An 11,934-nucleotide genomic window follows, 5' to 3' on the forward strand; every position below is an offset into this window, starting at 1 on the left:
TTGAATCAGTTGTATAAAACATGGAATGATAGATGGTAAAAACAACAACATGGCAAAACCACACAACAAGTAAAATAGGGTTTGCTTAACCCACGGACCACCAGGGAGCCGGGAAAACATATCAGTGTCCCAGCCTTTCCATGTCTGGACAGGAACATGGGCCAGCTTTAGTATTCCCACGGTAATTTGTTTAACAATTTTCCCGCTGTCATCAATTTTTAAACAACAGTTAGAATCATTTAGTTTACCACAAACACCTCCTTCCTCGGCTAGCAGGTAATCGAGAACCATATGACATTGTAATATTGCTGTTCGCATTTGTGTGGCTTGATCTGCCAATAGATCAAGGGCACAGGCTGTCTCATTAGTAATGATCTCTAGGACAGCTTGTAACCAGATGATGCGATTTAGATTATACATAGGTTCTCAAGCACCGCTAACCCACTTGGGGTTCCAAGTGGCAGGTCCATAATGTTGTATGCTACGTTGATGGGTCTACTCGTCTTTGCCCCAGGTTTGACCACTCCCGCCTGCTATAGAGGTATCAATGGACTGCCGATATCGATTGTTATCATCATATACCTTAACACCCAGTCCATCCCCTTCATCCTCCGGGAGCAGAAAAAACAAGGGGTGAATTACCCCCACGTAACACACTCCAGTCCAATTTGCTGGTAGCAGTTTGTAGGCACACTGGCCACACACCCAATAGTGACCCTTTAAGGCTCGGGCACCATTTTCAAATGGAACTAGAGATGTTTTGGGAATCTGAAAATACGTAGTATTTTCTATCTCAAGGGGATGAAATAGAGAAGTTGTTCGATTTCGTGTATCTGAGATACGGCAAAACCATGCCCCTGTTTTGTTTTTCCATAGACAATAAGTCATGGTGTTTAAGGCCTGTCCATAGTGCCTCAAAGATGAAGTTGGGCCTGTTTGATCCAAAGTTGACCAAAAGGTGTCAAACAACTTCTCATTTCCTTCTTCACCCACCCATGCCCACCGTGTGCTGGTATGAGCACAGTCGGAAAAACTATAGCAATGGTTTCCATAAGTATAGGTCCAGTTGCACTTGCTATTTCCTACAGGGATACCACCCTTCTGTGTTCAGTTCAGGCAATATTCACCTTGGACTGGGTATTGTATTGTCCAGGGCTGTGTGTTTTCACCCCAGCAAGAATCATTTTTGACCTCACTGTAATTACTCACTAACCATTTCGGGGAAATAGGGACAGCAGTCCATGGCCAGCTTTCCAAACCTAAGGGCCCACCACATACCCAAGAATTAGTCAGATTAAAAGTGTTGGCCACTTGCTGGCCTAGAGCCATAAATTCATTTTGCCACCCCGAGCCGAAGAGGGGGGCACATGAGTTTCCCCAAATATTAAAGGCAGCGACAATGGTCGACCAAAACAACGTCTGTGGTGGTATGCCCAGCATCCTATAAATATTAACAAAGCAATCACTGATAAAACTACACAGACAATCAACAGCTTCATGTATTCCTTCAGGCAGGTTCCAGAGTCTTCACCTGAAAGAGAAAAGAAAAACAGACTCAGTTCGTCCTAAGGAACTGGAAGCAAATTGTTATTAGAAGGATGGAATAATCCACCTGGTATTGATCTTATGTTCTTTTCCATGAGCATCTTTTGCTTTCCAAGCATATTTATTCATCAGGGTTTCCAGTACCAGAGGTACGGCTCCCACTGTGGGGAGTTCAACTAAGACTGGTGGATACCATTCCGCACAGAGGCTCTCTGGGCCACCCTGTCAGGGGGCAGAGTCCCTGCCAACACTATTTTGGTTACTTTAAATGGGCCTCTAAGCACTCTTGATTATTGCTGCTACAAACAGCCTCGGCTTAGAAGATGCATGTATCATACATATGATTATACCTATATATATATATTATGAATTGTATCATAATACCTAATATGTCACATATTACTATTGATATGTGACAGTATATAATTAAACAATATTGTTTCATAAAAACTTTTATTAACTCTGTAGGCCTACACTATAAAACATAGAGTATGCGTTGCATCATGCACTACAGTGCATGCACATGCATACATACATAGATAGGTACATGTATTGGTGCACACATGTATGCTTACACTACACATACATGTCATGCATAACATATTCATGCATATTATATCATATTCATAAAATAATGCATCTGTATAAATACACAAAATATGTATTTATACATATATATAAACACAATGCATATGCAACACATAGCACACACACAACCTACAATCCATGTGCTGGCACACAACAAACTACACAGTACACTACACACCATACAACACAAATTCTAGAATACAGACTGCATATACCATGCTCACTATAACACAATATTATGTACACCATATCCAATAAACATACACAGACACACACACAATACAAGGTATTAAATACACAGCTAGACACATCACAGCACTTGCTCAACAACAAAACCTCTTGTCTCATTTCCTAGTACGTGCTGCAAATCCTTTTTTGACTCTGGCATTTTAATCTGATCCAATGAGGAAAGGGAGTTGGGGGGGATACGTGTCATTCCTCCCTTCCACCAAATTCCTAAAAACTTTACTTCGCTTGAGGGTGTTTGTATTTTCTCTGGTGGAATTTTCAGCCCCAAGCTTTCCAAGTGAGAAATTATATTATCCTGAGTTTTCTGAACCTTTTCTGTTTCATCCCCACCCACAAGAATGTCATCAATGTACTGATAAACACTGACCCCCCTCCTCTGTCTGAATAACTTCTAGCTCCTGTGCTTATGCATGATGAGCTAGAGTGGGGGAATGCTTATACCCTTGTGGGAGTCGGGTAAAAGTAAATTGCTGACCCTCCCAAGTAAATGCAAAGCAGTCTTGATCCTCTGTTTGCAGGGGGACCATAAAAAACATATCTTTAACATCCACTGTTGCCATAATTGGGTGGGCTTGTTCCTGGATTATAGCTATAAGCTCAGCAATATTCGGTACCACAGCTGTCAATGGACCTGTATTTACATTAAGTCTGTGATAATCTACAGTCAATCTCCACTTGCCATTAGTTTTTCACACTGGCCACACCGGGGAGTTAAAAGGAGAGTGGGTCGGAATCGCGATACCCTGTCCCTTTAATTCCTCTAATACAGGCGCTATTCCCTCTCTGGCCCCCAAGGGTATCGGGTAGGGCTTAACATTTGTAAGCTTTGAAGGGGGAAGCAGCGACTGAGAGAGCCAAATGACCACTGTCTCCCTTTATTATCAATCCAGGTCTTTCCCTTTAAAACATCGAGTCCTAAAAGGTTAAGTGGAAACTCCCCCACAACCATTGTCACTGTAGTGGCACTATCTTCTCCTGGCAAATGAAGGCTGACCATTGCTAATTCCTGTGCCTGAACAATGCCGAATGCATCTGCAACAAAAAGCCGCTGTTTGGAGGGTGTAATTCTGCAGTTAGCAGCGTCTTTGGTTTTAATAGCTGAAATCTGAGCTCCGGTATCTACCAAAAAAGTGATCGGGACTTGTCTTGGCCCCACAATGCCTGTAATTAGTAAATCACCCTGGCCGTTTTCAGTGAGCTGTCTGATCTACATCCAACCTTTGCCCCCCCACTCACCACCGAAAGGCGAAGGATCTAGTTTCCCGCCGGCTTTTTCGGGGCATTTGGTTCTGATAAATCAATCAGGGAGGGTGCGCTGGGAGTAGTATTCTCAAAATCCACTTTTCTATTTGCTGATTTATCGGGCTACCCTGTTACCAATTTGTCTGTTGGCATCCCATCCATTAAGTCATGCGGGATCCCCTTCTGGTGTCACTGTGCCCACAGTCTATTATGTTTGTTTGGGATATCTCTCCCCTGCAGCGGTTTAGCAAGGCATGTTCTCTTATCACTCCCAGGGCACGGAACTATTTTTATTTCAGCCCGCCTCAAGCCCCTGGAGTCTGTTTTGGTGGCTGGAGGGTTAATGGGACCATACTTGCACCCGTAATTAATTAATTCCTGGGCCACTTCTCCCCAAGTCCACATTTTCTTATCTGGGGGTCGGAGGTGCTGATCAGGTGTGAATCCTCCTAAAGCAGCCCCAACACTCTCGCCCTGGGGCATCACCTGTATCTTTCCTTGTAATTGTATACCAATCGGTTTCAGAGAATCAGGGAGACCCCTTATAAGGGGAGTCATTCGCTCAGGATCCACCAACATCATCATCGGGGACTCCTGTGTAGGCTCCAATTTTCGATCATACATCATCTGCAGACAAGCTGCCTTTTGCACGCTCTCCACTAATTGATCAACAGTCCCCGTAATCGCGAGGGGATCCCCCCTCTCCAAGGGGTTCAAACCTCCCACCCAATAGGCTACCCATTGGGTTAAAGACCAGGGGGCACAGTAATCCCCAGTAGTTAAAAACACTCCCAGTCCCCAATACCCTTCCGCCTCCTTTTCACTTAACAGAATCTGGTGTCCCGTTCCCCCCCCCCCCCGACAACGATACTCTCCACACATACTCGGTTTCTGACTCCTTAGGGGGTTCGGCCAAATTCCTTTTTTAGTTTTGCCAACTCGGTGGCAGTATAGGGAACCTCTTTAGTTGTAACTTAGGGGAACTGGTCCTGCTCATCATCGTAAATATATTCAGTTTTGACTAAGGGTCGCAATGAAGGCAGCTCCAACTTCTCCACTCTCTCTTTTGCTGCCTGCAGGTCCTTAAAGGGGTAGCCAATTTCTGATCTTGGAGGAATTTCCTCAGAGACAGTATCTGCAAGGAGCTGCTCCTTAAGAGCAATTTGCAAATGTTTCACTTGGTTCTTTTCTGATTCAAGTTGTGCTTTTAATCCCACCACTTGTCCCAGAAGGGACTGAACAAGGTTTTGGAGGGATTCAATAATTTGAGATTCTGCAGTGAGGTGGCAATCCCTATCCTCCACTGCTGCGGCCAGACTGGCACCGAGAACGGCACAGACAATTGCTTTTCCTTTCCCCGACCGCACTCTAGCGTCTTCCTGTAAAGCGACCATCCGATCAACAACTCTCTGCAGATTATACCAATTTCCCTGAGCCCAGTCTACCCCAGGCACAGAGGGTCACGCTTTATGTTTTTCTAAAAAATCAAACAAAACTTCTTTCCCCAAAGGGGCAATTTTACTATCATTCATCTTATGTAAAGCAGGGAAGCAGTCGTCTCTGGAAGGCAGCACGTAAAGTTTCAAACACAACACAAGCCTGCACCCCTTACGTTCCTGAGAGGTCTCGTATTTGGGAAACAGTACGGCACTCTTGTCTCAAGGGATCCTGTCCATGACGCCAATTTAAATGTCCCGATCCAATGTCGGGGAAGGTTTCGATATGATCCCAAGAGCGAGATTAAAAAAACACAAATGAGGTCAAATGCCATATACCCAAAAGAGTTTTTATTATCAAAAGTATCAAAAGTAGAAAATAATAGCGATAGAATAGAATGGAAGAAAAGGCAGAAATCAAGCAAGCAGTCGGGATAGAGTTGCAAGGATAGTCACCACCATGGATCCAGCGGCGTCCCGTTGGTCCTCAGTCTTCAATTCTTCAGTGGTGGGTGCACACCATGGCTTGTCTCCACGGTTTTTTATAGGGCATAGTTTGATGATGCATGCACATACGTACTGTTCATGCACTGTTCATGCGCTGCAGGTTTCATCTATCACACGACCTTCACCTGATCAATACCAGAAACCAGTATCTTATCTCAAAGACTGCAGTTTCCATGAGAATGGTAGTCTTCACATTCCTGCATGCTTCGTCGGCTCCAGCCTGTCTCCTCCCCGGATGCCTCAGTGTGGCCATGTACTTGGCAGAACAAGGACATATGGCCTATCCAAACTAACAGCTTGACATAAGTCTGGTTCTGCTCAGATAGGCCTCAGCTCAAGGTCAAGTAAAGGACACAGTGAAACAAAGAAGCAGGAGCTGAAACGCTTGAGCATGCACAAAAACAGGAACTAAGTTCGGACTATCAACCACAGGAATGTCAACATATTCCATATTCGGGACTGAGTGACTTGTTGGCGATAACCAATCATTAAGTGTAACTAGGCGCATGGACAGCGTGTGAATAATGTATGTAACCAATAGTAAAATAACTAAGCGCATGTACAGTGTAGAGAAATTCCATGCGGGGACGGACGACAGCGCACCAATACGATGATCAAAGTCGCCAGTTTATTGAGCATAGCAGACCATTCTTATACAATTCTCTAAGTTCCTCAAAAGCTCTGATTGGTTGCCGCATGCAAGCATATAGTGTCCACGCGCATAAACATAAGACATAATTGGTTATACTAACTCTGTACACGCGCATAAACATAGGACATAATTGGTTATATCAACTAAAACATGCGAAACTTGTCTCAGTCTAATTGGTCAAGATAAACTGCCGAACTGAGGTTCTTTGTGCCAAGTTCCCTTTATCGTGGAATGCGCACCTGTGTTCTAATTGGTATCTTTCTTTTTTTGTATTCTTCTTTATTCTGTTCAAGGCCTTCTAAAGGCATCTGGAACGCTCTTGCGACTGTTAGCTAAATATGTGTCCACAACAGTACAGATATAACCAATGTATAAAATGATGTCTGATGCTCTAGTAAAGGGTCTTCAACTGTGATCATATTGATCTGTCGTTGAGTCCATTATTATGCTCCCGCAATTGGCGCCCGAACAGGGACCCCCAAATTCTGCGCTACGTTTGGAGAACGAACGGCAGGATAAGAGGAGGACGGGAGGATCCCGACCGAAAGACCGGCTGCCCCGGCTGGTGTGCCCATAGAGGCAGATAAGACAGCGCTGTCGTTTTTTCGCCCGTCGAGGTGAGGACTCGCCCGTAAAGGAGGTGAGCGGTCGGGGGAGGAGATGGGTCATACGCTTTCCAAAGAAGAAGAAGCAGTAGTTAAGCTCCTCCAACATATACTCTCAGAGAGAGGCATAAAATATGATGAAGCTTGTTTAAAGCGGCTTTTACAATGGAGCAAGGACAGAAATCTTTTAACTAGTGTGGGTACAGCTTTTGAGCTTAGTACCTGGGAAGCTATCGGAACCTCCCTATGGGATGAAATTAGTAACGGGTCTAAAGAAGTTAAAGGTCTTGCAACTTTATGGAAAGTAATTAAGACAACTCTGCAAGAAATGAAAGCAGATCGTAAAGCGGCTGCGGCTGCTTTTGCTGCTCTCTCTCCCACCGCAAGCGAAGGGGAAACGCAGGGAGAAAAACATAATGCAGCGAGAGAGACTTTTGGCTTCCCTGGAGCTTGTCCGCCTGCTCCTGTGCCCTTGACTTCTGCTCCACTCCCTGGGACTGCCGATATTAATCAGCCATCTGACAGTTCCCAAGCCTCCCTAACCATACGCTTAAAGGAAACCCGACAGAATCAGGAAGCGAGTAAAAATCCGACTAGGCAAAAACAGCCCCCAGAGGTTCCTGTACCTCCCCCTGCGTACGATACCGCCGTTCAACATGAACGAATTATACCTAGCATATACCCTCCGTTGCCTCCGTCTACGCCTGGGTCACCTCAAGAGCATGAAGAGGGGCCGGAGCTCACTTTGCAGCAGTTGCAGTCAGTAATAGAAAAGCTGGCACAGCTGGAGGCTGCTGTGAAGCGAGAAAAACTGCCAGCTGTATCCTTTGATGCACCCTTCCCCCCCCCCCGCCCTCTTCCTCCTCCCCTCCTTCAAACCCTTTTTTACCTCTGCCCCCTCCTTGTCCTACACCTATACCTCTGCCTTCTCCACCTCCCAGGGAACCGATCCCCACCTTTCCAGAAACAACAGACCCCCGGAATAAATGGCAGGGAATTATTCGCGCTGCCTTAATTGAGGGAGAAATCATAGCAGCTCCCATAGCGTTTCCGGTTATTGCGGGGGCTGGGGGTGGACCTAATCAATGGGTTCCATTTGATTGGAAAATCATAAAAGAAGCAAAAGTTGCAATTGCTCAGTATGGTTTAAAATCTCCTTTTATGCAGGCAGTTTTGTCCCATATATTTTCTGGGTCAACCTTAACTCCACATGACTCGCGAATGCTTGCTAAAACCTTGTTGTCGCCGTCACAATAGTTATAGTTTTTCCATAGGTGGCAGGAACTCTGCGATGATGCAGAGGCAGGAAATAGGGGACGTCAACAAAATGATCCCTTATTTCAATGTACTGCTCAAATGCTGATGGGTTCTGGACCATTTTCAAACGCCGCTTGGCAAGCTCAATTTGATACTCAAGTTTTAATGCAATCACAGGAATTGGCATTTAAAGCTCTCCAAAGCATATCCGAGCAAGGAAAAGTTTCTCCTTCCTATGTTACTATTCGACAGGGAGAATCTGAACCGTTTGCTCAGTTTATAGACAGACTGCATACCGCATTGGAATCTCACGCAGATCTTGATAGTAACATGAAGGTTAAGTTGCTTGATCAGTTGGTGTTTGAAAATGCAAATGCGAAAACAAAGCGAGTATTGTGCACGTTACCTCAAGGTGTTACTGTTAGTGAGATGTTAGAAGCTTGCGACCATATGGGTGAACAAGGGAAAGCTGCTCTTTTTGCTTCTGCATTTGCCGCAGCAGTGCGACCTCTGCTACAAACAAAATGCGGGGAAAGGTCAGGAGGAAATAAATGTTTTAATTGTGGAAAGCCAGGGCATTTTAAGGCGCAATGTAAGGTTTATGATAAAATCTCTGGTGAAACACCATGCGATCGATGTGGGAAAAGAGGCCACATGACTAAAGAATGTAAATCAAAGTACCATGTCAGCGGCAGGGTTTTGGGAAACTCTCAACTGAGCGCGAGATCCCCGCGTGCTACGACACAAGTACAGGGTGTCTGGACAGCGTCCCCTCCGCCACAGCAGGAAGTGCCGGAGTGGACGTGGCAACAGCAGTAGAAATAACTTTGTTAGATACAAAGGTGCATTGTATTCCATCAAACATGAAAGGACCTCTTGGTCATGGATTATGTGCGATATTGTTGGGGCGATCGTCAACATCTCGACAGGGGATTTTTGTCATACTGGGAGTAATTGATGCTGATTACACTGGTGTGATCATGATCATGGTCCAAACAATAACGCCACCCGTGAATATTGCGAAAGGTGCACGCATAGCGCAGTTAGTTCCGTTTGAATCCCGAGTACCAAAATCTGGCAAACTTTTGCGAGGAGATGCAGGTTTTGGATCCTCTGGTTCACCTGCAGTGCTATTGGCCTCTAAATATTCAAAAGTCAAAACCAGAGGAGACAGTGAGAATTATGGGACCAAAAAACAAAACCATTGTTTTAAAAATGATCATTGATACGGGAGCAGATGTTACCGTAATTCCCAGAAGTAAATGGCCTAATGGATGGCAGCTAATACATACCACTGAAGGGATTTATGGAATTGGTGGGATACAATCCACTAGTGTGAGCAAAGAGCATTTAAGTTTCTGTTTTTCTGACGGCTCTGAAGTGAAAACATGACCATACATTTTGAACGTTCCCATCGCATTAATTGGGCGAGACATCTTGAGTCAACTGGGTGCGAGGCTGACAACTCAGGGTTTTTGATCACGGCCATTGAAGGACAGCCAATCCTAAAACTGAGATGGAAAACTGAAACACCGGTATGGGTTGATCAATGGCCGCTCAATGCAGAAAAGCTGTCCAAGATTCAAGAGTTAGTACAAGAGCAGCAAGAGGCAGGACATATAGTTCCCTCTACTAGCCCATGGAATACCCCAATTTTTACCAACCCAAAGAAAAATGGGAAATGGCGTTTGTTGCACGATCTACGTGCGATCAATGCAGTAATGCATGATATGGGAGCCTTACAACCTGGATTGCCCTCCCCAGTGATGATTCCAGTAGATTGGAACATTTTGATTATTGATCTGAAAGATTGGGTTTTTTTACTATACCGTTGCATCCTGAAGATCAAGAGAAGTTTGCTTTTACAGTGCCATCAATAAATAAGGCAGAGCCTGCACGACGGTATCAATGGGTGGTTTTACCACAGGGAATGAAAAACTCTCCCACCATGTGTCAACATTTTGTTGCTTGGGCTTTGAAACCAATCAGAGAAAGATTTGCTCAATTTCTGATCTATCACTATATGGATGAGATATTGATTGCAGGGAAAAATATGAATTCTGATCAAGTCCTCAAGGAATTGATACCATGTTTGGAGAAAAAGGGACTTAAAGTAGCCCCCGAGAAAATACAAAAAAGTTCTCCCTGGAACTACCTTGGTTGGATTATCACTGCCACTCAGGTTAGGCCACAGAAAATAACGTTAAAGATGGACATCGTTACATTAAATGATGCTCAGAAACTAGTAGGTGACATTCAATGGATAAGAAATTTGTGTGGGGTTTCGAATGAGGACTTAGCACCATTATTGCCGCTTTTATCTACTAGCACTAATGCAAATGACAAGCGACAGTTGTCGATAGAGCAGACAGAAGCCTTACAATGTATCATGGATAAAATCATGAATTCCAAGGCGGCACGATATGAACCTGACCTATTGATACAGCTGATAGTTATAAATGGCGAGAAGAGTAGCGATCATCCATTTGCATTATTAGCACAATGGGATCCAACACTGAAAGATCCTTTGCAAATTTTAGAATGGATATTTCTAGCTTTTAGACCAAAGAAGTTGATATTAAGTCGACTTGAGTTATTGTCTCAACTAATCATGAAAGGAAGATCTAGACTAATAGAAATAGCAGGACATGAACCTTGCCTTATCATAATCCCGTTAGTACAAGCCTATTTAGAATGGGTAATGAGACACTCCCAGGATATGCAGATTGCTTTAGCAGGATACCATGGCAAAATTGTGAATACCTACCCCGCACATAAATTGTTTTCCTTTCTGCACGGAAACAGTTTTGAGTCTTTTCCAATTAGATCTGAAACACCAGTACAAGGGCTTACAGTATTCACAGATGCCAGCAAGAATAGCAGAAAGGCCGCAGTTACATGGAAAAAGGATGGCGAATGGCAAGACCACATCATACAGGGTCAGGAAAAGGACTCCTTACAGACATTAGAACTCAGAGCTGTAGTTTGGGTCTTTTCACAATGGACAGAAGTACCATTAAACATAGTGTCTGATTCTCTTTATGTTGTGGGAGTAGTTCAAAGGTTGGAACATGCAGTTCTAAAAGAATTAAAAAATGTTGTCCTGTCGGGTCTTTTCCGTGAACTTTTGTCGTTGTTGAATCAACGCAATGTAGCGTATTTTATTACACACATTCGCAGTCATTCTGGGCTTCAAGGAGGCCTAGCACAAGGAAACGAACAAGCCAACATGCTAGCAGCCCCAATGTGGACAGGACCACCGGTGAATAGTTTTGAACCAGCCCGACTATCACATGCCTTTTTCCACCAAAGTGCAAAGGTGCTTTCTCGTCAGTTTGCTATTTCATTAGCAGATGCACAAAGCATAGTACAATCTTGTCCTGATTGCCAGCAGATTGGTTTTGGCATTGGCTTAGGAGTAAATCCTCGAGGCTTGCGGCCTCTTCAATTATGGCAAATGGATGTCACTCATATTGCTGAGTTTGGCAGGCTAAAGTATTTACACATATCCATAGATACTTTTTCTTCGGTTATTTGGGCCACGCCATTGACAGGTGAATCAGCAAAACATGTGAGAAAACACCTAAGAGGATGTTTCGCGATTATGGGTGTTCCTCAAGCCATAAAAACAGATAACGGACCCACGTACACTTCTCATACCTTGGCAGAGTTTTGTCAACAGTGGGGGGTTCGACATCACACAGGCTTTTCACACTCTCCAACAGGTCAAGCTGTTATCGAGAGGGCACATCAGGTAATTAAAGGACTGTTAGCTAAACAAAAAACGGGGGAAATAGGTCTCTCCCCACAAGAAAGAATTTGGAAAGTTTTATATGTACTCAATTTTTTGCGG

The 11,934-nt window shown here is 44.2% G+C and overlaps 1 pseudogene; it reads right to left on the reverse strand.

Moving 5' to 3' along the window:
* Window positions 1-3,933: 3,933 nt before the first annotated feature.
* On the reverse strand, window positions 3,934-5,156 carry LOC128136172 (uncharacterized; annotated as a pseudogene).
* Window positions 5,157-11,934: the final 6,778 nt, after the last annotated feature.

This window comes from Harpia harpyja, chromosome W (assembly GCF_026419915.1).
Source record: "Harpia harpyja isolate bHarHar1 chromosome W, bHarHar1 primary haplotype, whole genome shotgun sequence".
In the NCBI taxonomy this organism is placed as follows: domain Eukaryota; kingdom Metazoa; phylum Chordata; class Aves; order Accipitriformes; family Accipitridae; genus Harpia; species Harpia harpyja.